This window comes from Psammomys obesus, unplaced genomic scaffold, assembly GCF_907164565.1.
Source record: "Psammomys obesus unplaced genomic scaffold, mPsaObe1.curated_primary_1811, whole genome shotgun sequence".
Taxonomy (NCBI): Eukaryota; Metazoa; Chordata; class Mammalia; order Rodentia; family Muridae; genus Psammomys; species Psammomys obesus.
Window position 1 is genome coordinate 32130430 of NW_026585895.1, and position 26868 is coordinate 32157297.

Sequence of the window (26868 nt, forward strand, 5' to 3'; positions counted from 1 at the left end):
CTGCAAATTTCATGATTGCCTCATTTTTGATTGCTGAGTAGTATTCTATTTTGTAAAAATACCACAATTTCTGTATCCATTCCTCCATTGATGGACATCTGGGTTGTTTCCAGGTTCTGGCTATTACAAATAAAGCTGCTACAAACATGGTTGAGCAAATGTCCTTGTTGTGTACTTGAGCAAATTTTGGGTATATGCCTAGGAGTGGTATAGCTGGGTCTTGAGGAAGCACTATTCCTAATTGTCTGAGAAAGCACCAGATTGACTTCCAAAGTGGTTGTACCAGTTTACATTCCCACCAGCAATGGAGGAGGGTTCCCTTTTCTCCACAACCTCTCCAGCATGTGTTGTCATTTGAGTTTTTTATTTTAGCCATTTTGATGGGTGTAATGTGAAATCTCAGGGTCATTTTGATTTGCCTCTTCCTGATGGCCAAGGATGTTGAGCATCTTCTTAAGTGTTTCCTGTAGAGACAGTTTTAAGGAGTTCTGGAATTGATATTTTAAAAAACGAACATCAATAATCTTCCCTTCCTGTTGAGAAACTCAGGAGAAGCATTGACTCTCGACAGCCCCCCTTGACCACCACTCTTTTTACACTAGGGAGCATGCTGGTTCTGCGGCTGTTATGCCTGATTTTAACGCCACCTTGCCACAAATTAGAATCTCCTGAGTAGGCAGCCTCCTCTGAAGAAATCTTGATTGCCTGGCTGATGTGGGAGACCTACCCCAATTGTGGTTACACCTTCTGGAGACCCCCAGAGAAGATGGGTGCGGTAAAAGGAAAATACTTTGTTGGCTTGGCCTTCCTTCCAGCACTAAACTAATGCGTCCTCTTCCTCCCATGGCTGTTGCTACTGTTGCTACCTCCTTGTTGATAGAAGAATCAGGGTTTTCAAGTTTTCATCGTGAACTAGGATCCGGAGGTCTTTCAGTGCCGGATTGGGTTTAGTGAGTCACCCAGTGCTTTTGACTGGGTCACCTCTTTCCAAGGATAAACAGCTATTGCAGGACCACTCCAACTGCTGAGGCCCCCAGCGTCAAGGAAGGGAACTGCAAGGTTCTCAACGTCTCAGGTGTGATTCTACTGTGGTTACTACTTTAAAGCTGACGAAGTTAACTCGCACATGCACACACATATGTTTGTATGTATACGTGTAGATGCACACATCCTTAGGCTCGTCATGTTGGTTCTTTTCCTCTGGAGAACCCTGACAGGTATAGGAGGTAAATCAGCCAGGATTTCCTACACCATGTGCTATATTAACACAACCACGCCGTAGCCACTGGAGACTGAATGCACAGCATACTGCGAAGGCAAATTATCCTGTAAGAAAGAACATTTTAGAGCCCTACAAAAGCATACGTATATTATAAAAACCGTGTTCAGGTATAAAACAGCAAAGATGATAAGAGAACAAAGTAAACTAAAAGTAAATCACAATGACATACCTCTAAAAATCTGTCAAGCTGAGCTCTGCTGAGCAATTTTGATCATCCATTTAAAGAGCCAAGGGAAACTGGTAGGTTTGTTTTTTTTTTAATTTTTATTTATTTATTTTTTTAATTTTATTTTTTAAGATCACTGTCTATCGGATAGACCCAGTAATGAGGGTATGGATATTTTCCCGTTTTTCCAAAGAAAATACAAAGGCTTATTGGAGTAAGTAAATATAGAGTTGAATGAAATCGTGTTGGGCCGCTTCCAAACTTATTATTAGGCTTTCTGCACAGGGATAAAAACAGCTTATAATCCCGAACCTAGCAAAATCCGCTTCCTTTGGGAATAAATAGGTTGAGGCTATTAAGCACAGCTTGGAACGCTCAGGCCAAGTCACCTCTCCTTTGGAGCTCAAAAGTAGAAGTCACATAACATGTGGGGACCATTTGTGGCTGGGCATGCCAGTTAGATAGAAAACAAGAACATCCTGCAACTTCCTAGCTGGTAATCTCTGGCCTACACGAGGGCGAGAACCCCACTGGAATCTCTGCATTAGTTGCTCTTCTTCTAAAATATCCGACACAAGCAACGTGAGGTAGGAAAGGTTCCTTTGGGGTCAAAATGTAAAGATACAGTCCATTGCGGTGGGGATGGCGCACGTCTTTTTGACTGCTGTGACAGAACTCCACCGCCATCATGGCACGGAAAGTGGGAGCACGGCAGCAGGTGAGCCGGCCTGGCACTGGAGTCATTGCTGAGCGACTATGCCCTTACCACAAGTAAGAGGCAGAGAGAGATAGTTGGGAATGGCATAGGCTATTGAAACCTCAAAGCCCACCCCTCCGCCCAATGACACACCTCCTCCAACAAGGCCACCCACCAATGGGGGCCAAGTATTCAAATAGATTAGCCTTCAGTAAACCACAGCTGCATGGCAGCTAGAAGGTTGAGTAGCTGGCCACCCGGCATTCACAGTCGGAAAGGGAGGCGGAAGAATTCTGGTGCCCAGTTCCCAGTCTCTTTATCCTGCAATCTGGGCCCCCATATTTGGGATGCACATCTTCTTTTCGAGTGAACCTTTTTCAGACATCTGTCTCCAAGGCGATTCTAAATCCGAGTTTGCAGAGAAAATTAACCATTACCGCTTCCCTATGCCCGGGCACTGCGTATCCGACATGATTAACCTGCTTTAACAGCAAGAGGTGCCAACACATTACTGCTGTCTAAATGTGCCAGGGAAATGTCACCAGTTCCAGGACTAGTTCACTCACTGTTCATAATCACTGAGGCTCACAGACCTCCCACCCCAAATCAACTCAATAGGTACTTTCGTGCTGGGTTCTCAGTTTTGTTTCATTGGGTAAGGGACTGAAGAACAAGTGGGCGTGGCAACGTAAACCCGACGACGTATTTACCAGTGATAGACTTGGAAGTGAGATCTCAAGAGAACATTTAACCCGGGGCTTCCTCAATTTTCTAAGCACTTTGCTAAATCTCCCAGAGAGAAAAGTCTCAAGGTGAAGCACACACTGGGGTCCTTTTCTAGCAGTTAAAGTCTCAGGGGATTCCTTTACAGGAACCTGCTAATCCTCAAAGCTACTGGGTCACACCTTCTAAAGGAGAGAACTGGGGAATGCCAATGCCGTGGCTGCTTGCTAGCCCCCAAATGCTGCCGTTTACTGCCTAGGAAGGAAATCTTGCTGTTAAATGACTAAAACGGTTCACAGGTCAGTAGCGCATGAGTTTCAGACTCTGCAAGTCCTTTGCCCTTTCAGAGCACAGCGGGTTTCTTTCCAGGGCCCTCTCTCTGCTGGTGGGAAACTCTTTGACGCCTCTTGCCTCTTATCCCAAGGGAGGAGATGTGGAAATGTGCTTGAAAGGCTGATCTCAGGTCCCTCATTCTATGGCACCTGCGCAGGAAAAGCCTTAAGTAAAATGGGGTCCTGATTCTTTCATCTGAGCATTTTACGCTGTTTCCCAGTCAATTGTACTGTTTCCTAGTTTTTTGATATGCTTTGCTGGGTTTTGCTGAGCTAAGTGGAAACATTTTGGTCTTGGAATGTCAAAAGAAGAAAAATGAACCCCACCAGCTGCTCAGTCCAGCGTAAGGAGGAACTTTCCGTAAATCCAAGAGGATTTCCTGCGACTACAAACACAAAGGCCTTTACAGACTCAGCCGCGGCTTGACCCTCATACAAGGCAGGAGCCGCAGGGCTTTCTAGCTTGGCAACTACGGACAAGCTGGATTCTGCCTTATTAGAGGAACAGAAGAGCAAATCATTTCAAAAAAAAATTTTTTTTTAAATAAAATTTCTAGGATTCAGGTGAAGCCTTGTGTGTGTGAGGGGAAATGGTAATAACACCTTCACACAATATCACTGTTTTTTTACTCCAGCCTTTCAGTGGTTCCATGAGGCACAGCTTAAAGTGCCCTCTTTACTGATCCTTGGCGATGTGGAGAAAGCAGCCCCAAAGAGAGCAAGAGTCAAACTCATGTCATCTGTCTCATTCTGAAACTTATTGCTCTTAATGCCTCCTGCTGAGTTCATAAACAAGTTGAGGGTTTGCAGGTATGTTTCCTCCTACTGTTGAAACGAAAATCATGCCTGCTGAAGATTCTGAAGGAACAGCTTCAAAGGCTCACCTCCAGGATATCAGGGCAAAATAAAGCTGCCAGGAAGTGAAGGAGAAAGTGCATGTCTCACTCCCCTCCCTTCCACCTACCTCCAAAGCAATTCAGTTCTCATATATCTATGAATAATCTTTTTGTATAAATTATTTTTGAGGAATTTACACCAATGTTTAATAGAAAGAAGGAGCAAAGTAGGAAGGCGAGAATGGGGAAAATAGAAAGAAAGAAACTTGGAAAGCACTGTGTGACTTTATTATTTTGTCTCTTCAGATGTGGAGAACTTTAATCCTCTTTACAGGGTAGGTCCAGAAGAGATTGTCCATTTATAAACTATTTCACAAAGCGCTTCCTAAGCCAGGTTGCATAAACCGCCACGTCTCATGCTGCATATTATAATTTTGGTGACCTGCAGTAATTAATGTTTATTCACATTACCTGTCCTACACAGACTATGCAATTGCAATCCATCATGCTGTCTTCATTTTAGGACCCGCTCTGAAGAAGCCTATACCCAAACACTGTTACATAAGGAGGAAATCCATGAGACAGAACTTGACGCTTCTGTATGCAGTGACTTACAGTAAGTCAGTGGCCAAATCTAATACTCATGCCATTGGCTAAATCAAGTCATATAGTCATTGGGGCAGTTTAACACAGTGAGAACTACATGCATGCCAGAAAATACTTTGAAAAAAAAAAGTATTAGAGTAGTAAGGATGTACCTTCACTACTTAACCATTCTGCACGCTGATTTACACACACACACACACACACACACACACATATACTTCCTTTCTGCGTGTACTAACACACAGTCTCACCTTCCCCAAGACTCCAAACTCTATTCAATTCAGTCATAACATCAAGCTTAAAACCTTGTGCTATTCTTTCTAGTAGGTCCCTATGTAGGTGCTTTAGATGTAGAGGCCTCTAAGGTTAAGGCAAAAGTTGTCTATGCCCACTATCTCATAGACATGCTAGGTGGGTAAGGGGCAAGGTGACAAGATAACCACACTGACCAAACCAGAAAGAGAAAGTGAGAGAGGCACCAATGAGCCACTGGTAATATGTCATGTCTGAACATTTTTCTTTTAAAGACAGTTTCATGTAGCCCAGGCTGGGCTCAACTTTTAGGTGTAGCTGAGGATAACCTTAAACATTGGCTCCTCCTGCTTCTGTTACTTGACTTCCGAGATTCCCGGCACATGCTACCATGCCAAGTTGATACTGTGCTGGGTGTCAAATTTAGCCCCCTTGGTATGCTCTGCAAGAGCACTACCACCTGAACTATAGTCTGAACCTGCTTGCCTTCCTTCCCCCTCTCCCTCATTTCCTCTCTTCCTTTCTTCTTCTTCTTTTTTTTTATTGCTATTTGACAAAACAGTTTTGGTATTTGAAACAGGATCTGGTTATGTAGCTCGGCCTACACCTGATCTTACTCTACTGTTGCCTACACCTCTACAGTGCCAGATTCACAGACAGGAGCAGCCATATCCTTCTTAACTGTTCAGTAATTTACGTCAAATTTTGTTTCCTTGAAGTTGTTCTATGGACTATGTACCTGAGGGCATGTGGGGGGTGGGGAAAGCTCTTGACTACATTTGCTGGAAAGTCCTTCCTTTCTCATGACCATTATTGATTACACGTGAAGACAGCATTGGCAATGTACCTTCTTGAAGGCTACATTGCTTTCTCAGATTATTTTTTGTTTTTGAAGGGGGAAGAGTGAAGTCATTTTAATCCTTAAACGCAATGATAGATTCTTTTTAAGATTCATGCCAGCCTGTATCCCTTTCTCTGATGTATGCATTTATTTACCATCTTATTTTCCTTCCTCCTCAGGAAGTTTGCTTCAGATATCTGGAATGAGAGACCAAATGTGGATGAGGCTTTGCACTCCAAATGTGCTTTTGGGGCCAGTTGTAGTTGCACGGACTGAGGTGTTATGCCAGATTTCTCTGAGAATACGGCTTGGTACTCAGACTTTAGTTGGTCTCTTCTGGAAGTTTCAACAAGGAGACTATTACTCAGGCTTGTAGATGTGTCAGGGACACATGAAAAAGAGAATGTCACAGAGAGGCTAAGTGTGAAAAGTGAAGAAATGAGGATACATGAAGAATTTACCTCATTGAAAAGAGAGCAGTCAGCCTGATTTTCAGTTCTGTGGTTCATTCTGATCCAGAAAATTCTTTGCTTCCTATAATTGATATGAATTCTTATAATTTGTAACCATAGGATCATTGATAAACCCTTAAAACTTCACTGCCTTGAGCAAATTCTTCCTGAATTTCTGTATGAAAGAATTCTCAAAGAGTAAGTATACAAATAAGACACCATGACAGGAATCATAGTATTTAAAATCTTATTGGAAAGGTGAGTAGACATATTTCCAGGTGAAGATAAACCTGTGATAATATCAAGTATTGCAGCCATGACAATCTGGATGAAACGTCAAGAAACACATGAAAAAGAAGGCACAGGAAAAGTTGAGAAAGAATCCTAAGAAAAGTAAGAATTCAGAGGAAGAAGTGACAGGCGGTGTCAACTGAAGTGAGTAGAAGCAGGGAATTTTCAATGGATCGTGGGATAGAGCGCTATTTGACTAAACATGGAAACATGCTGAAGAGAAGAGGCAAATGCCTGGGGAGGTATTTTGGAATCATGCTCCAAAGGATAGCGACTGGTGGAGATTTTGTGACCATTCAAAGGTATGGTAGGTAGCAATGCATAGGGTAGATATGGTAGGAAAGGAGCTACCTACCTGAATAAATAAATAAATTAATAAATAAACAAACCAGTGATCTATTTAAACTAGCCATAATGCCTTCCCCAGTCTCAGTGAACAGGAGGTTGTAGATGTGAACCAAGCAGACAGACAGGCTGGAAGACCACGCAGCTGGTTAGATATTAATGCACAGTGGAAAGGAGATGGAAAGAGGAGTAAGCTTTCAACTTCCTCAAAGGAAAAAACACAACAATGAGGTGTTGGGGCTTAAATTCGGAACTTGCTAAATTAAATGTGCCCATGAGACATTGAGATAGAGACAGCTATTTGGCGATGGGATATCACTGGATACCTCTAGAACTCCTGCCTGCTACCAGTGTGCTCAGAGATCATTCAATATGACTCCCTTATTTTAGAAACATGAGCACCAAGACCTAACTGCTTCTTCTGGATTGAGGAAACCTTATAAAGCTAGAAAGATATTCTATCAAAACTCTGTTGATAGCTTTTTAAAGAGTGATATTCAGGGCAAACTGTGACACAAAACTAGCACAAAAGAGCCGGAAGTCCAGAATACGGCTACATGACAAGGGCCTGTTTTGTCAGTGGTGCAGGAAGTGTGTAAATGGTGGCCATTTGCCTGCTGTGTGCTAAGTGCCATGCTAAACACTGTGCCATGCTCCAAAAGACACAGACAATGCAGCCTCCATGTGCCTGGGAAGCACAGTGCTCTAACTGACAGGGCAGTTGAAGGCCATGAGCAGACCGTGCTGGGGGACTCCAGGGTGGGAGAGAGACCCGGAGCTCTCAGCATTAATCTTGTGTTCCCAGTCGTTCAAACTAAAATCAGGAGAAAGCATATGACATCTTAATAACAAAGCCCAAGTTTCTGATTTTACAAACAAATCCTGCCAAATATTTTACTGTCAGGAGAGAGAGAGAGAGAGAGAGAGAGTGACTTGCTGTCTTCATTAAAAGTGGTTAAATTGTTTCCTGAATATACAATTCCAAGAGTTGTTCCTGTTAAGTACATTCTGGGAAATATATATATGTATATATATATGTATATATATATTTTTTTCCCAGATATATATATATAAATATATATATATATTTCAAATAAGCTAAGTGGAATTAGCTCAATAAATATTATACACTGATGCTTTGCAACATTGTTTTAATGAAGAAAATTGACATTGAAGGCCAAAGTAAAAAAAATGGATATTAATTATAATAAAATTTTACTTATGTTTAGACATGTATTATTTTATAATTGCAAAACCTGGATGTGTTTCATTGGAAGATTTCTGTACAATTTATGGCTTTTTCAAGCACATTGATTTTAAAAGGTTTATGCTGCAAATGAAAAGTCATTTGAGTGAGGGAGTAGCAGAAACATCCATGAAAGATTTAGAACAATTTTCAAAATAACTTTTGTTTTTCCATCAGGTCTGCTCTTACCCTCTTCACATCTGAAAGGAATAAAGAAGACAAACTAGCTGAAATTGAAAGAAAAAAAAAATTCTCACCAGGCACTCTTCCTGCCTCTAGATATTTACTTTGACCTATTTACGTACAAGTGACAGAGGGCTTGTCCACTTTAATTTGGAACTCTGGCTTTGACAGCTAGGATTTGCTTTTTTTTTTTTTTTTTTTCTGTCAAGCAGTATGTTATTATTTTCAGGGGTTCTGCACATAGATAGAGCCTCCTTCTGCCATAAGTCAGCCTCTCGGGGAGCATGTCATTGAGGGACAGAAGAACAGTACCTCAGACATCCTCCAGTTAGCAGAGAGTGGGGCCCTGGGCTTTCTCCAGGGACAAAGCTTTTCAGGGCCCCCACGTGTGAGGAGATGTGTAGACGGTGGCCCTGAGACCTGAATAGCTCATTCTTCGCAGCTCCACTGTGCAGTGCTTTCAGAACACGAATTTTCAATTCTTCAGGACACCAGAATGTCAAAAATATTTGGGCCAGAAACACCTACGCAAGCTCTCATGTAAAGAGACAAACATGCATGCCCCTGCTCCTTGACCAAACAAAATCTGAAGTGCTTTTTTAAAATTCATTTTAATGACTCATTTTCTGCAGTGGGGGAAAAAAAGACTCCTCTTCACAAAGGTCAATGTCAAAATATCAAGGTGGACCGCCAAACATAAAAACCTCCACCAGGAAACACATTTATCTCCTCTCAGAAGGACTTGCAGCTACACAATAGCTCCAAGGTCACCTGGAGGAGCTGAGGGAATGATTATGTTTTTTAAAGATGTAAAAAGAAATCAGAATAAAACATATCCAAACAGCAGTCAGTTCAATTTACTGAGAGGTATCAGAGAATGTGATGGTTGGATTTTAACTACAGAGCACCCTCAGACTCAGTATAATGGAGATTCAGTTATGGATAAGTAGCCCACACATTCCATAAAACTATAAAACAAAAACAATATTTTAAAGAATAATGTTGTAATGTTGTAACACAAAAATAGCATTTTTTTTAAAAAAAATTTGTTTTGTTTGTCTGAGACAGGGTTTCTCTGTGTGACTGCCCTGGCCGTCCTGGAGCTCTCTTTGTAGACCAGGCTCTCATACAGATCCACTTGCCTTGCTTCCAGGAGTGCTGGGATTAAAAGCATGTGCCACCACACCTGGTTAACACAAAATAGTTTTGAGGCATGTGAATCGGAATTAAAACTCTGGATGGAGCATGTACCTGAGGTAAAGTAGTGATTAACCTGTATTGTGAATGATAGACTCTTCATTAAAAAATTCATATCAGCTGGTCCTAATATATAGATGATACAACTTAATATCAGTGATTTGAGCCAAACTGATGTTTCTGGAAGGAAGTGAATTCACAGAATCACCTGAGTCAAGACTCAGGTGTGCTGATATAAGACAGGAGCAAGGGACATGGCCTGTGAGAACCTGTGATAATCTTTAACTCTTTGTTAGAGGACCAACAGACTCACTATTGCTTCTGTATACTGGACAGCACACACAGCCACACAGTATTTTCCCCACCTCTGCCTCTTTGGGACAGCTTGGGCTAGAAGCTAGCACCTGGGCAGAGTCATCTCTTCCCTTCTCATGTTGCTACCAGAATTCCAAGAGGATTTCCCAAACCTCTCCTCCCAAATAGCACTACCTCCTTTTTATACGATTCTTGGAAAACACATCTAAGTTCCGTAGCCATCGCTGGGCCAAACCTGCTTTGCTATAAGGGAAGAAAAGAGCACAAATATAGATATACATAGATAGATAGAGACTATATATGGTAAGAAAAGAATATAGATGACAGACAGAGATTGATAGATGACAGATAAATAGATGATAGATAGATATAGATGGTAAATAGATTGAGATATAGATAGAAAGATAGATACAGAAAATAGATGATAGAGTAAAAGGGAAAAAGAACACACATATATATTATAGAGTATATATATGCATATATGAGGGAGAGAGAGAAAAGAATATCTAGGAATCGTGAGAAATGGCCAGTATCAGAAGTGGTGAAGGTGGGCTAACTGCCTTATTGACTAAATGGTATTAATGATGGTTTATCTTTTCTGCTTTACTGGCAAAAATGGTAATTAATTTGGTAACACATACCATGCACCAGGTTAAGGAGCTCCTAATACCAAGTCACCAAAGTAGAAGTTGAGACTACGGGTCAAGTTGAGGAACAAAAGGGAGTTGAAGAGATTTGGAGGAAGGGAAGGAAGGGAAGTGTGCCTTTCAGTGCTTTGCTGTGGACACAAATTTCCAGCCCAGAGGAGTTCAGGAAGAGGTGGAAAGGCATCCTGGCCCTAAGACTGTGGAGAGGATGGTGGTGGGATGTGTTTGAACCCTCCCAAGACAAGCTAAGAAAGCAAGGTTGGTGCAGGAGAGACCTAGCTATAATTTATCAAGACAAAAGATCTGGGAAGTTTATATAAAGCATTTTGTAATGAGGGTAGGTACTTGGAGCATCAGAACTAAAGACGTTTTTGTGAGGTGTTCGTTGACTGTGGGGAGACGCCGCAACAAGCTGCCGAATCTTCAGCCTCTAGGTACAAGAGTCATCACGAGATATATGATACCTAATATGTGGGCTGAAATGTAAGACTTTCCAACTTCTGTGCCTTCCCACCCTCTGAGAAATTTTAGGACTTGGGGTCGTTATTTTTAACCGATTTCGAAATAACAGGGACCTTTAAAAGTGTAGGACGGGTTTGCCACCCCCCCCCCCAAGTTCATTGGTGATTATAATTTTTCCACATCTCTCATGAATCCTGACTTTCTCTATCCATCCTTCTCCTGAACCATTTTACAGTAAGCTGAATGGATGGTGAAGATTTTCTGAAGGCACATCAGTGAATATTCCCTAAGAATAAGTACATACCATCACACGATCACAACCCGGTTATCAAATACAGAAAACTATATTTACAAAGCACTGTTAGTATTCCAGCCATATTCTAATTCCACTCATATCTCCATGGCACCCTTCATAAATGTTTTTCTTTTCCTGTGTTTGCAATCCAATTAAAGATCATAGGTGCTCAGTTACTCAGCCTCTTTCCCTGACGTGTTCTTCAGTCCTTCCTCCTCTTTTTTGAAGGTAGTCTGTCTCAGTTCAGCCGCTGCAGTTCACAAGAAGACTCTACGTGCGCATTAACAGCAAGAGTGTCACATGCTAGTGGTGTGTGGTCCTCGGTACAGCCTCTCTGGAGGCACACAGGACGCGTCTGTTCCTCGTGTTGAAGGGGTCACCTGTCACTTCAATCATGTGGGTTGAATTGGTGTGAGCCATTTTTTATATGATAAAATCACCTTTTTTGTTTTATCATTGGTCACATGCAGGAAGATATTCAGAGAAAATACAGCACTGTCTCCAATAATTTATACCCACTACTTTCAGCATCACTGATGAGTTTTGGCTGCATCCATTCTTATGATTTATCTAAAACACGGGTTTTTATGTTTACACGTGTGAAACAGTAATAGCCATTAATTAGTGAGAAATCGTGGCTAAAGACTTTCCATTCTCTTTTATGTTTGTATTCCATGTTTTATGCATGTCTTGTTCAGTGTCATTTCTGTGGTTTTATATGTTCCTATTTTAATCAGGGAGTTATAGAATTCCTTACTGTCATTATGGGAAGAAACTCTTATATATTACCCTGTGTGAACATAATTTTTTTTAAGATATAATAATGTTAATCTTGGACTCATTATCACATTTTAAAGTAACCCACTGAAACAGGGATAATCCTGATGTGATCAGAAGTCGAAAGTACTGGATGGGAGTGCAGAGCCCTGAAAACACCCTCCCTCTGATGCCTTTCCCAGCGAAGAAGGTACTGCACGTTGGCCCCAATCACCCGCCATGAAGACAGTTTTATACAGTGTTTCCTCTGAGTTAGCCACACCCACTAGGTCCAGAAGAAGACAAGCAGAAGGAGCACCCCACCTTCTCACCCAACGAGGAAGTGGAGGACATGTTTCATAACCCCAGAGTCTCCAGGTGCTAGGGAGACCACACCCAACACTGCTCAATGCTCAGGTTCCCAGAATAGCTTTCTTTATCAAGAAAAGAGCTATGTGTGGCAAGATGACAATTGACAGAAAAGAAAAATACAACTACTCAAAAACCAGGGCCCTCGTTGCAGTCGTCAGGAATGAGGAAAGGAAGTAGCTAGTATGAAAGCTCACTTTTAACATGACAGCAGCACAAAGCACTAAAGCGACTATCCTGGAGCTGTGGAAACCAAACACTGAATCCCAAATGCTATACCGGCCAGGCAAGGACAAACATGGGCTATCCCCTGAGTCTCACAGAAAGGGAGAGGTTCAAGCTGCTTCTGTGACCATAGGGAGAGCTGTCTGCTTTATCTGTTGAACAAATCATATTACACACAGACATGATGACTGAAATTTTCTCTATATAATATACATATAGTACTCAGTAAGCTTCCACAGTTGAATATACCTTTGACCAATACAAAGGTGTCCTTTCAATACGTGTTTTACTTCCTTCCTTGTGAGGGACACTTGTTGTAGGGAAGGTGTCTTTATTTGCAGTTTATGTGAATGGACATTGTGCGTACTTTTTGTGTGTGCATCTCTCCTTCCTTCCTTCCTTCCTTCCTTCCTTCCTTCCTTCCTTCCTTCCTTCCTCACTTCTTTGTCTTTCCTTCTTTCTTTCTTTCTTTTTTTCTTTCTTTCTTTCTTTCTTTCTTTCTTTCTTTCTTTCTTTCTTTCTTTCTTTCTTTCTGTTGTTTGTCTGTTTGTCTGTCTGTCTTGCTTTCTGAGTTGGGAATTAGGATTCAAGACGCTACACATGTTTAGGGAAGCATATGCTTTGTTTCCTTGTGACAAAATTTCACCATGTAGCAGAGGCTGGCCTAAGACTCACTCTGTAGCCCAGGCTGACTCTGTAGCCCAGCTCAGAATCCTCCTGCCTCTGCCTCCTAGTGCTGGGATTAAAAGAATGTGTCACCATGTCCTTTTGTCTATCCAGCATGTCTGTCTCCTTTTATACTTCCACAGTCCATCCAAGCAGCCTGTGTTGGTCCTATGTCTATATATACAAAACAACTTTTGGATTTCCATTATGTGGAAAAGTTGCAGTATTTATTTCTATACTAATGGACACAGGTAGTTTCTAGATTGAACTATTTTGAATTAATTGTCAAGAATAATCTATATTTCTTTTGGTGAATATGGTTGTACATTTATGCTGAGTATACATCTACAATGAAATGATTAGGCCATATTTATGTTCTGATAGATGCTGACAAATACTTCTGCAGAATAGTTGTATGAATTAGAGTTCCCTTTAGAGCCATGATTTTATTTTCTTCCTTTTGTTACTCTGGACTAAACCCAAGGTCTTATACAGGTGACTTAAATATGTTTTCTGGAATAAAGACTTCAGGGGATCACACAATAAACACAGGCATGCAAATACTGGGTCACGCTGCTGGAAAACAAGTGTGAAGATAATTTCACCCCACAAGAAGGGGTTCCTCCAATTTACCAATTTTTGAAATTCTCCATAAAGCTTGGTATTAAACATGGATTCAAAGGGCTGGAGAGATGGCTCCGTGGTTAATAGCGCTGTCAGCTCTTCTAGAAGATCCTGATTCACTTCCCAGTACCCACATGGCAGTTCACAACTGCCTCTAGCCCTAGCTCCAGGGCATCCGAAGCCCTCACACAGAAAAACACAGGCAAAACACCAATGCACATAAAAGTAAATCAATAATTCTTTTAAAAAAATGGATTCAAGAAGTATTTGCTAACAGGGTGGTGGCTCAATCCTGTAATCCAAGCACTGAGGAGGCTGAGGCAGAAGGAGTGCCCTGAGTTTGACTCAGTTTGGATTACAGAATAAGCACAGCCAAAATTTCAAAAAAGAATTGTTTGCAATATTTACAAAATATGTCTTTTAAACCTTTGGCTTGCACCATATCATCCCAATTTTAATTTTGAGAGAGAGAGAGAGAGAGAGAGAATGAGAGAGGACATGAAAGAGAGAGAGAGAGAGAGAGAGAGGCACAGAATCAGAAAAAAGGCAGCACAGGGGTGAAGAGGGGCCCTCAGGGTGGGGTCCAGTAAGACAACATGAAGCAACTTGTTGCTGTAATTGAAAGAAGTCAAGCTTGTCTGTCAGGACTACTGGCAAATACAGTATGTCAGTAATTATTGACATACTATAGCTTAGGATAAAATGACTTCATTCCACTTACATCATGATATAGTAAAGTAGCATCTAATTCTGAGAAATCAGACGCTTTTACAAAGGAAACATCTGGAATGGTTTCTGCTAGCTTAGTGCTATGAAATGCAGTGGCTGGGTTTCACATCACTTAGTAGCCCAGACTGAGATTCAATGGGAATTTCCTAACACTATGAATAACATGTAAATGAAGAATTTTGCAAACTAGCTGACCTGAGCATAAACTGCAAACCCAACAAAGACCTCAAGGAAGTGCAACAATGATAAATGAGCAAATACCACCACAGCAAAATGAGATCTGTCCAATCATGGGGACACAGTATGAGACATGACATCCCAGGAAGGATAGACTCTTGGGGCTGGTGTTTTTCTGAATGTACTCAAGAAGTAAGTAGAATTGGGACTTCAAGGAACAATGAAATCTGGGTGTATTGCTGTGGAAGTGATAAAGACACCCAAAGAAGAGGAGCTAACACGCTTGCTGCAGCTTGTGCTTAAATCTGGCCTTGGGCAGCAATTGCACAACCAGGAGCCACAAGGTGATGAGAGGCCTTGGAATGTGTGGCATTTGCATGGCTGTCGGGATTGAGGGCTCAGGCAAGCCCAGGGTTCTGCCATCATGAGAACTCTGGTGGAGTTACAGGCACACCCAGGGCGTCCACCTTTGAAACTTGAGCTTCAAAGGTGAAAGTTAAGCCTAGCTGCAAGAAAGATGGATCAGGGCTGAACCTGTCAAATGTGTCACTTGAGAAATACCAGTCAGCCACATGGAAGGTAGGAGCAGTGCTGTAATAGCCTTAGCTTAAGCTGTGGATGTTGGTGTGAAAAGAGCCCTTGAGCTGGGGGGGGGGGGGAATAAAAATCTGGGAGAAAGGTCAAGGAGGTCCTGCTCTTTCGGTGTCTCAAAGGGGTCATTAAGATTTGGAGAAAGAGTCCTAGCAATAATGTGGGGCACTTAGTGAGAAGGAGACATACCAGGGCATGCATAGAATGAAATGGAAACGGAAGTCCATGGTCTGGGTGATTATTCACTTTAAAAAAAAAAAATCAAACATTTGACAGATTCCTTCCTTTAAGCTGGATGTGGTAGTGCCTACAGCTTGGGTGATGGAGGCAGGAATTTAAGGTCATCCTCAGAGTCTGAGGTAAATCTGACTCTGGGCAACATAGACCCTGTCTCAAAAGAAAAAAAAATGCATAAGCAAAGTTAACCACATAATACTCTCAATCTCAATTAAAAGCGATATACATAATATTTATTTGTACCAACTAGCTGTGGTAAATATCCTCAATTGAAAGTTGGAAATTTTACTGTTCTGGCATTGGTTGGAAATATATTCTATATTTTATTTAATATTTTCTTAATTACTTGCGCTATCAGTGCTGTCTGCAAACTGTGTGGCCCTTAGAATAGACTTCATGTGTGGGGAGATGTGTTATCTTCAAATGTATCATACAACACACACAATGAAATCAGTTAGAGGAGGAGGGTTTACTAGAACCTTCTGGAGGTGCTTTTTCCCTCACAATGTGAGTGAGTGATGAGCTGAGGAAAACTGAAGTTCTTTTCTTCATTGTTGTTGGTGGGTTTGTTCTTATTGTTTTGTTTTGCTATTTGGAGACAGAGTTTCTCTGGGTATCCCTGGCTGCCCTGGAACTCATTCTGTAAACCAGGCTGGACTCAGGTTCACAGAGATCTGCCTGCCTCAGCCTCTGCCTCTGTGTGCTGGAGGGCATGTGCCACTAACCGCCCCCCAACTGGTGGAGAATGAAGTTCTTACTTCATTTCGGAAAGAATTTTTTAAAAATCCTTGGAGATAGCTTACATATTAACACTTTCAAGTGTAACCCAAATGTTTGCAGACTTCGATGGCTGTAGAAAAATTGGAGTCCCTTGATACGACTATCACATCTCTTGACAGGACAATGCTTCTGACTTCTATTACTAAGACCTCAGCAGAATCTTGAGGATTCTGTCTTCAACGATGATCTCATATGGTCATGGAGATAATCTGAAGTGTGGATTTTTGTTTGTTTTTTTGTTTTTGAGACAGGCTTTCTCTGTGTAGCCTTTGGCTGTCCTGGTCTCTTTTTGTAGACCAGGCTGGTCTTGAACTCATAGAGATCTGCCTGCCTCTGCCTCCCTGAGTGCGGGATTACAGGTGTGTGCCACCACGCCTGGCTGAACTGTGGACATTTGCTGCCTGTGATATATTCTGACTGGGCAGCTCTGTAACAGCCTATAAAGCAGGGAGGTCTTTCTCCTACCTTCTCAAGTTCTTCTTCTTTGAAATAGGCCATAAGCTTACATGTGAGGGGGTGCTCATCCTCTGAAGAAAGGGAACTCGCAAAGGACTCAGATAACTTTATCAAAGAAGCCTTGGCAAGGCCACCCCACCATTCATTACCATGAGACTGCCTTATTCTGCAGCCACAATCTGTGAGAGTGTCTATTACACATGAAACCCAAGTTAAAAGTGCAGGGGTTCCCCTGTCTCTTTGAGTCTTCATTTCTGGAGGCTCCCATTTCATGTAAAACTTACATTGAAAGACTGAGTGTGGTTTTCTCTTGTTGATCTGTGTCTCTGTATAGAAACCTAATCCAGGAACCTAAGATAGGGAAAATGGCTATTTCTCCTCCCATACCTGCCTGCAGCTAATGTGATTAAAGACTACCAATCTGCCAATACTTCTAAACACAACAGCTCACTTATCATCTCTTTGGGTTGCCCAAAGCTTTACAAACCTCAAGGTGTCCACCTGCACCAGATTGCCTTGACTTTCCGCCTTGTTGAATATAAAATGAAGGCGAGTTCTTCCCAATTCTGGACCTCCTGCTAGCACTGTCTGGAGCTCTTTATCTCGAAGTTTTCTGGTAGAAGTTAGCCACTGCATGCGGAAAGCTCCATGAGTTTGTGACTAAAGAGGATGTCATTGTCCCCTTCTAGTTTCTACCCTGCAGAACTACAGCCGAAAGTAAGTCTTCAAAGCCTTCAACAGCATCCAGGCCTCAACTGAAAACCAGCCAATGCTGGGGGCTTTCCTGGTCTCAGCTGGCCAAGGATCTCCATACTGCCTTTCCCAGCTCACACTTTGCACAAGTACCCATGTTACTTGTAAAGGCAAATATCCTGAGCCCTGAGCTTTAGCTGTTTTCTGAAGGGGACAAGTAATTTACAATAGAGTAGAAAGAAATGTGGTTGAGACAATCATTAATAGTACCCACTTTGGAAGTGTGCACGCCAGCCATACTGGGATAGAAGCCCAGCCAGGACCCTGGCAATGAACCTCTGCAAGTCTAGATGGCCACTCTCAGATTCCACCTCTGACCAGCTAATAGCCAGCCTGTTTTCATGGAGTCAAAATGCCCAGCTTACCTCTTTAATGTAGGTAGACTAGAAAGTTTTATACCGCTTCTGGGACTGATACTCATTAGTGACACTAATGAAGGCTTTGTAGATGATTTTTATACACCTTCCTCTGACTTTTTTTTCAGGACAACAAAATTTTTGGAAAAGACTGTTTAAAAGAGATATATAAAAAATAAAGTATTGATAACAGAAACATTGCCAGCTAGTTGACATGAAGATAGTGACCCAATCTTGTATCTATGGATAATTACTTCCTTAAACACAGCAACCCAGGCCTGCCAGAAATTCAGCATCCGCATTTTTGTGGTCTTCTTTCTTGTAGGTTGTTTCTGTATACTTCACTGTCGGTTCCTTGTGCATAATGGGCACTGTTGATTTTGCAACAAGGCTTAGCTTAAAATAACCCCGGGATTGGTATTTCCTAGTCCTTACTGCATATTTCCTTCTAAGCATTTCACGTTCTAAGTTTGGAGTCCTGACAGCTATCCACCACCCTTTCTACTAGAAAATTCTTGCTAGGCCATTTGAGAAGAATTAAATAAAAATGAAGCAGCAGGGAGCTCACCTGCTGAGTTCTATTCTCTGGCAGATACACCATGGGTCTTTATTGAGGACAAGGCTAGTCTGGGTCATGGTTTCATGGACAAATATTTTATGATAGCCTATGTGAACAAAGCACAGAAAAACAAACAAACAAACAAACAACAGCAACAACAAAAAGTGACCTCTTTTTAAAAAGTTTTATATGTCCTTACAAGCTACTAGATAACCACTTGTAGACAAACAGGGCTTGACAAACTATGCTCCAGCGTCCAACCTGAGTCTATGGTCTGGTTTTTCAAAGTTTTACCAGGTCACAGTCATACCCATTTGTTCACAGCCCAAGACTAACTTCACTCTTCACTGAGTCAAGTACCTTCCACAGAAATTTCATCTAAACCATTTGCTGTATGCTCCTATAGAGAAACAATCCTCTAAAACAATTCCATCTGGGATTACCAGAAAAACAACAATTAGTTGTGTTTAACCAAAACAGGGGCATCCAAGGAGAACATCTTATAAAACCTCCTAGTTTTGCAGGTTACTAGACTTAAAGAAAAAAAAATTAAAGGAACTGTGTTTAAGTAATTTAGATAATTTCTAGAGAAGTCATTTAATGTGCCACTGTGTGTGGTAACTTTACAAAAGGGATTAGACTGCACAGCATTTCTCAAGTTGCTTGGCCTGAGAAAGGCTTCCTTCTTGTGGAGCACCTCACGGGCCACGTTGGAGGAGAATAGTATGGGGAAAGGGTTATGTATGTAGCTGGTGAGCCCAGTGATACTGGATCAGACTGGACATGCTTAAGAAGACTTACCTCAAGTAGCAGCAACTGGTGAAGTTGGAAAGGGCGATTGCCAGAGGTCCCAAACTTCCTTTGGCTTTACGTAAAGCCGGAGCCTCTCTTGTGTCAGTGCCTCTCCACTCAGAATGTCTTAGTGAGCACGTCATTTCACCAGTGCCACAGCCACACACACCACTCTTGATCCAGAATTTCTAGGATCCTTTCTCCATTTCCAACATTGGAGGGAAGTCTACGGAATACTTTTGTAAATCCCAGTGAGCCATGACTGTGGCTTACTTGTGGCCTGCCATTACCTAGAACACAAAGGCTATGTGGGCGTCGAGCAGTCTAGGAAAACCTGTTGTGTCCTTTAGAGAAGGCTGCAAGGAACAATGGGAAAGTTTCTGAATATCGGGAAATGTTTTCTCAAGATCAAGAGATGTATTGGCATGCATTTCAAATTAGAGTGCTAGCTGCCAGGGCTTGCTCTGTCCAAGGGCAACATCGGCACAGTGGCACACAATGCCGCAGGTGGCAGAAGGAATTTAGATCCCGTCAGGTAGCCATTATGTTTCTAAAAGCAGAGTTCTATCCCCATACATAGTTTTGGAATTCTTCCTAGCTTGGTCACCAGTTTGCCTAAAAACATTATTGATAATAAGCCAGGTATTTGTTTAAAGTAGCCAAGCAAGACCTGGAAATCAAAACAACCTCTTCCCCAGCTCAAAGACTTGGCAGTCCTCCTGAATGACTTCCACCCAGGCAGTGCAAGGAAGCTGCCTCTGCTTGCAGGCTTAGGGTACAAGAGCACCTTCATTCAGTGAGGTAGAGAGAGAAGCAAGCCCTGCTGGCATGGGGTAAGAGTCTGAAAGGGAATATAAAATGCTACCCCCACATATGACACACTGGCACAAACCACTGTTTTTGTCTGCCAATAATTAAGAATAACATCAGAAGAACTTCCTGTTCTCTGCCTTCCCACAAGGGATAAAACTCCCTTTGAAAAAGTGACATGAATTTACCTTTCTGATGGTATTCCCAATCCTCTTTTATGCACCCATACAATCCTTATTGCAGGGGACAGAGAGGGGCATGGTTCTGACAGACCTCACCAATGTGAGGTAGACTCTCTACCACATATTTCTTAGCCAGTATCCTACAATTAGCACTCTAAAAAAAGAGGCCTTTCCTTTGCTCTGTCTGCTCAGTTCTGTTTATCATCCTCTGATTGGATGGTTTATGTGCTGGCTAATTTTACATCAATCTGACACAAGTTAGAGTCATCAGAGAGGAAGGAGCCTCAGTTGAGAAAATGCATCTATATGATGGGGCTGTATGCAAGCCTGGAGGCATTTTCTTAATTAGTGAGGAAAGGCCTAGCCCATTGTGGTGGTGGTCCTGGGTTCTATAAGAATTCAGGCTGAGCTAGCCACAGGGAGCAAGCCTGTAAGCAGCACCCCTCTGTGGCTTTTGCCTCCAGGTTCCTGCCCTATTTGAGTTCTTGTCATGACTTCCTCCAAGGACGGACAGTAATATGGAAATATAAGCCAAATAAACCCTTTCCTCCCCAACTCGCTTTGGCCATGGTATTTCACCACAGCAATAGCAGCCCTAACTAACACAAGTATATAAGGTCCCAGTTCTAGAATGTCCTTGAGTTAGTCATCACCAACTTCGGAATGTATGCTCATTTACAGGCACATAACTGTTGTCCATGTGTTTGTTTTTTTTGTTTTGTTTTGTTGACAACTTGATTCAGAGATTAGCTCCTGAAACTGAGAGTGTAGAGAAAAAAGTTTCTCTCTCCCCTATAAACCAGAGGGTAGATGGCAAGGCATATATTACTTGACATATTTTAAGGCTTTTCAATGCTTAAGACATTCACAGGGAAAATCTCTGCCAAAGAATTCTTTGTCTAGAATCCTTATTTTCCCAGTGGCCATTTGACTAGGTTCTAGAAGTGGACATCTTGGTCATGGCACAATTTCACGTTTGATGGCATTAGCTTTCAAACACCATTGAAAGAGACTGCATGACAAGGACCACCACGACAGCATAACGATTTTCACCAGATCAAGATCCAGTACAAGTATTAACAACAGCCTCTAATTCTGAGTTCTGTGCACACTACCAACAGTGTTTTAGTTACCACAATGTTTTTAATGACTTACAAGGGGGCCTCCAAGCCTCATCACCTGCGCTCAATCTCAGCTTTGTGAGGAGGAGAGAACCAATTCCCGTAAGATGTCCTCTGATCTCTAAAGGTTCAGCCATGTGTTCATGTGCACACACAAACAAATAAATAAATAAAAGTAATTTTATTTATTTTAAATAATAACTATTTTATTATTTAAAATATTTTAAAATTATTTTAAAGGTAATCAGAAGCCTATGAGGCAAGGATGATTACATTTATTTTTTATAGAAGAAACCAATCCTGGGAGACTGATTGCCTTAGAATGCATATGATTCACCCAGGTCTGTCTGCTTCAAGAGCTACGATGTGTTGCCTGTGTGCTGAGTACCAACTCTTATTTAGACCTGAGTACCCTCCCACGAAGAAGCAGCTGTTAAAGTTCACAAACAAATGACAGACATTTGCTGATAAGTATATTGATTTAGGAAGCATTTACCAAGGGCCAGCTATTTGTCAGTCAATATGCAAAGTGTTAGGAAAACACCACGTAATTCTTGCCCTCATGGAGGATTCGATCATGTCTGGAGGGACAGAGGTTTGAAAGTTATATATTATGCCAGACATGAGGAACAGTGGGTGCTGGGGCCTTGGGGAAGCTGTCAACTGAGCAGAGATTTGCAGGAAGCAAGGAGAAGAGCATCAAGGATACAAGGAAGAGTGGGTCAGGCAGTGGGAACAGGGGCAAAGGCCCTGAGGCAGGGCATGACTCACACAGTTGATTCAGAACTAGAAGCCCAGAATGCATAGAGCAGAGCAGGTCGAAGGTGCCAGACAAGGAGATGAGTGGAACAGTCAGGTTCCCTTCTTCATTGATGCACATCTGTCTTTATGACTTATTTTTCATCTGCCATCTCTCATCGTTCTTCTGAGCCATCTGTGTCTCTCTGCCGCCATCAGAGTTGTAGCTTTATCTCTCTACATGTGTGCTCTCATCTTTCCGTGAGTGTAGTCTCTGATTGTTTCCACCCACTGAAAACCTTAACCTCTGTGGTCTTCTAACCGCCCCCTCACACCCTCATAAAACTCAATGAACTAACTTTCGTCTTTGTGAAGCAGCTAGTAATGAAGGTCTCCTCTGTAGGGGAAGTGGCAGTCTTGTGAAGAAGAGTAAGTTAACCCTCTTATGCCCCCTCCCATGGCTCTCCACACCACAGCAGAAGCGTCAGTGAAAGTTTCTTTCTTTCTTTCTCTCTCTCTTTCTTTCTTTCTTTCTTTCCTTCCTTCCTTCCTTCCTTCCTTCCTTCCTTCCTTCCTTCCTTCCTTCCTTCCTTCCTTCCTTTTCATTTTCAAATTTAGCCCTCAAAACTTCATACTTGACTACCATTTTCATAGTTACAGTCTGACAGTCGAACAGGACTTACCGGATTTCTTAAACAAAACTTTTCTTTGGAACTTTTTTTTTGGAACTTCTAGTTCCCCTCAGTGTTAAGCGGTACCTCCAATCCAGAGTTCAAAGACTGTGTCCACATGCAGCTACTAGCAGCTGATTCCCTGTGGTCAACCAGGTTTGCAGAGCTCTTATACAAAGCTCAAGTGCCTCAGTGCCAGGCCAACTCTGAGCATTTCCCTGCAGGACTGATCCACAGCTGGGAATTGTGGTGATGGCCCCACATCTAACCCTTTATTGGTTCCACCTCATTCTGTCCAAGTCTTCCCTCCTTCCCTCATGTCCCTACCCCTTGCAATGGACACTGCACTGCTGAATGCTTATTCTGGGTTTACCGTAGCCTCATCCTTGGCTAAGAACTATACCATTCACACAAAGTTGCCTGATTATGACTGGTGAAGACACTTCAGCTGTCAGTTAACCAATATCTATTTGCTCCCCCCAAAGAAATGACTGAAATCTAATCAGAACGATAACAGGACAACTAAAATAAAGCAAAGATACTTAAATCTGTTTGTTGCTTCTGCTTAGGTAGTATTAGTCATAGTAAACACAAATTAGAATATATAGTTTAATGTATACTTAAATTAGAATGTATGAAAATGTTGGAAAGAAGCATTAAAAAAAAGAAAAAGAAAACATTCAGCCTATTAGGAAGATAAAGCTATGGCAGCAAGGATTGGAGACAGAGCTTTAGAGCAGAATCCAGGGTGTGGTTCCTCTATCCGGAACTTTCCAAGTTGCACATTTTGGTTAAATGATTTAATTTTTTTGAGTTTATTTCCTCATTCAACGATAAATAAGGACTATGCATAAAGTGCTTATCACCAGCTTTGGCAAGTGCTAAGTATTCAATAATCAGAGTTTAGACTTCCTGGAAGAGTCTGGCAGGTACTGCCCAAACAGCGGAAGAGTCCTGCATCATTCTTAACCACTGTCACAGTAGGACTCTTCCTGATGCGGGGTATCTAATCCCTTGGGGACTTCCTGCTTCTGCTCTGGGCTTCCTCTGTGTTGGAGGATTGCCTAAAGATAGATAGTGTGCATTCCTCTCGATAGACAGAGGGCCTCAGCTAAAGCGTTTCTCTGATTTCATCATTCTTTCCCCAAACTGAGGCCAGTTCAGACCTTTGACACTTGGCACCATTTACAAACCTCTAAGGGCATGTCTTTATCTGAAAGAGACTTAGAGACAAACCGGCCCATGAATTGTTCACATAGCTTCTTCAGCAGCTGATGGGATCCTGCTGCATAGCGGTGCTTCATGGGTTAACTGTGGATGTCTTCCATTCTCGGCTTTCTACCTGCAGTTTCATTTCTAACTTGTTTGCTCCCAGCTTAGCTTTATTTTCTAAGGTTCAGCTATTCGGAAAGGATTGCTATAGTATTTAAAATCTGCCAGGATTATGTGACGATTGAGGTCATTTGTTACAATGGAAAATTTGATCTGGTTTCAGCTTTGAACTTGAGAATGTTAGCAAAATTCTAAGCTGCTTAGGGACAGGCTAGATGAGAAGGCATGGCACTCATGTGGCAGATGCTTTCTGTGCCTGGCAGACCTCAGACAGTAGCATTATGGGCATGTTTCAGGCTAGAAATTGTAATTAGAAAGCATCGTGATAAATTGCTCTGGGGTGCTGATTGTTACACTTGTGGCCTTCCGTGGGTGTGCTTACTGACTCCAGAATTTTCTGCAGAAGTGGTCAGCTCAGCTTTGTCTCTGTAGGTAGTACTGGCATGGACTCCCCACACAGGGTTCTACAAGTAAGTGCTTGGCTCCGCACTTTTTCCTTCTTCCTTTAAGATGTCCCTGGGTATCTGGTCAGGCTTGCTGAAATCCTCTTATATTACACATTTTTTTTTCATTAGGCACTTACAAGGAAGTTCAACCTACCTTTGAACCCTGACCTGGCATTCCTCCTAAGCCCCCGAAAGCTCTCTATCTCCCATTGCTTATACGGACTCAAAAAACGGACGCAGACCAGCAGGTTTAACCAAGAAAACTGCATTTTTTTTTCCCCACAGGGCTGGAATTCCAAGATCAAGGTTCCAGGAAAGGTGGTTTCGGTGGCGGTTTCTCCTCGAGATTACATTGTGGCTGCCATTGCGCGTTCGCTTACTCATTTGGGGTGTGTGCGTCTGCCTCTGGCAGCTCTTTCTTTACATTCTCTAATCCGCTTTACCTATGAGGCCAGCAGTCGGGCTGCAGGTAGAGCCCCACCAGTATCGTGTCTCTCTGATTAACTCTCCAAAGAGTCTGTGAGGCCTGTCACATTCTGAGAGACTTTCATGCTGGGACTCTGAGAGGATGCAGCCCCTCCGGGTACTATCTTCATTCCACCAGGTTCATTACTGAAACTTACTGAAGTGCATGACTCTAGAAGCCGGTAGCAAAAACAGATTAAGCATAGGAATGAAGCGGGAATAGCGGTTGCACAGCTCTGGCTGGGTGTTATCATCGTCACATTTTCAATACTGCTCCTCTTTTCGTGGGTGCTTGTAGCATCAGCTGTCTCAACTTAGCTCGGGCCTTGAGCCCTTCCTTTCTCGCCTGCTTCCAGAACTAAGTGAGGACTGCTTGCTGCGGTGGACAGTTTTGAGCTGTCTGCTTGTTTTTAATGCTTACTGTTCACCGAGATGATATCTTAAAGTCGCTCCCAATCTTAACTCTCCCATCTTCAGCCAGTTCTTATCACAACTGGCTCGAATGGCAGAGCCAGCCTAGGACAGCAAAACTAGCTGTGCTCATCTGCAGAGCTGAAATCAATGAACCCTCGTTCGCTGGCGCATCATCAAAAATACATGAGCAAATCTGTTTGCCAAATAGATCATTGATTGACAAGATTTAGGCTTTGCTTAATTGATTCTATTTTTTCATGTTTCTTTAGAGAACATTCCAAAATCTATTGTCCTAGGAAGAACTTTATATTGGATCCTTTTGTACAAATATTGGATGAGGATTATCTAAGCTTATCTGTATATTGAACCATCATCTAGAAATCTTCAAATGTTTTCCTGACCATTAGAGAGAGATGAAGTTACTGTTTTAGAACGTTGACAAAGATAGTAGAAAAATCTTTAGTCAAGAGAAAATCTGTCAGACACTGTACAGTTTAAGTTCATGTTTATAATATTCTCAACCTTAACATAATTATTATTATTATAGCCAGAATCTGAATTCTGAGTACAGTCATACTTAATTTTGAGTTTCTTGTGTTTGAAATGAACCCAGTCTATATATTATTACCTCTTTGGTATTTTTTCACCTGCACTCTGTTGAATGAGAATGGCCCCATGGACCTATTTTTCACAGTTTGCTTCCTAGTTCTCAGACTGTTTTGGAAGAATTAGAAGGTATGGCCTTGTCGGACGAGGTGTATCACTGGGCTTCGTGGTTTCAAAACTCCACTCTAGGCCCAGTCTTGAATGTTTTCTTTCTTTTTTTTTTTTTTGACTCCTGCCCTCTGACCAGGACATAAGCTCTCAGCTACTGCTCCAGCACCACACAGCCCTCCCGCCACCGTGCTCCCTACCGTGAGGATCCCAAACTGTAAGCAAACCCCCAATAAACGTTTTCTTCTACAGCTTCCTGGAGTCTCTTCCCCGCAACAGAACAGTAACTAAGGTGATATCAATTACTTTTTTTGTGTGTCAGAGTCAATATTTTGCTGAAACTATGTTTTAAACTGAAGCCCCATAAGGAGATTACGAAGTGCTGCCTAGGATTCCCTTTAATTACCCATCTCCTTACCACAACACCAACTTTCGGTAAAAAGCAAAACTTAAAAGAAAAACAAAGTGAAATAAACATTTGTCTGATACATTGTTTCATGAGTAGACTATATTAAGACGGAGGTCACACAGAGAAAGCGCCCTTGCTATAACACATTACATATTCTGCAGAACTTGCCATTTTGATCTGATCTGGAAGCTTCCTCTGTCACTCACCATATAATCCATCAAATGTTAATAAAATAGGGTTTCTTCTATCTGAAGTTGTTTGATTATAAAAACTTGCATGAACTTTAGTTTGGTTGCACATTTCTCTGTTCATATTTTTCCTTAATACT

The 26868-nt window shown here is 42.0% G+C and overlaps 1 pseudogene; it reads left to right on the plus strand.

Moving 5' to 3' along the window:
* Positions 1-2136: 2136 nt before the first annotated feature.
* Positions 2137-26868, plus strand: part of LOC129671095 (ubiquitin-conjugating enzyme E2 variant 1-like) — a 32843-nt pseudogene continuing 8111 nt past the window's right edge.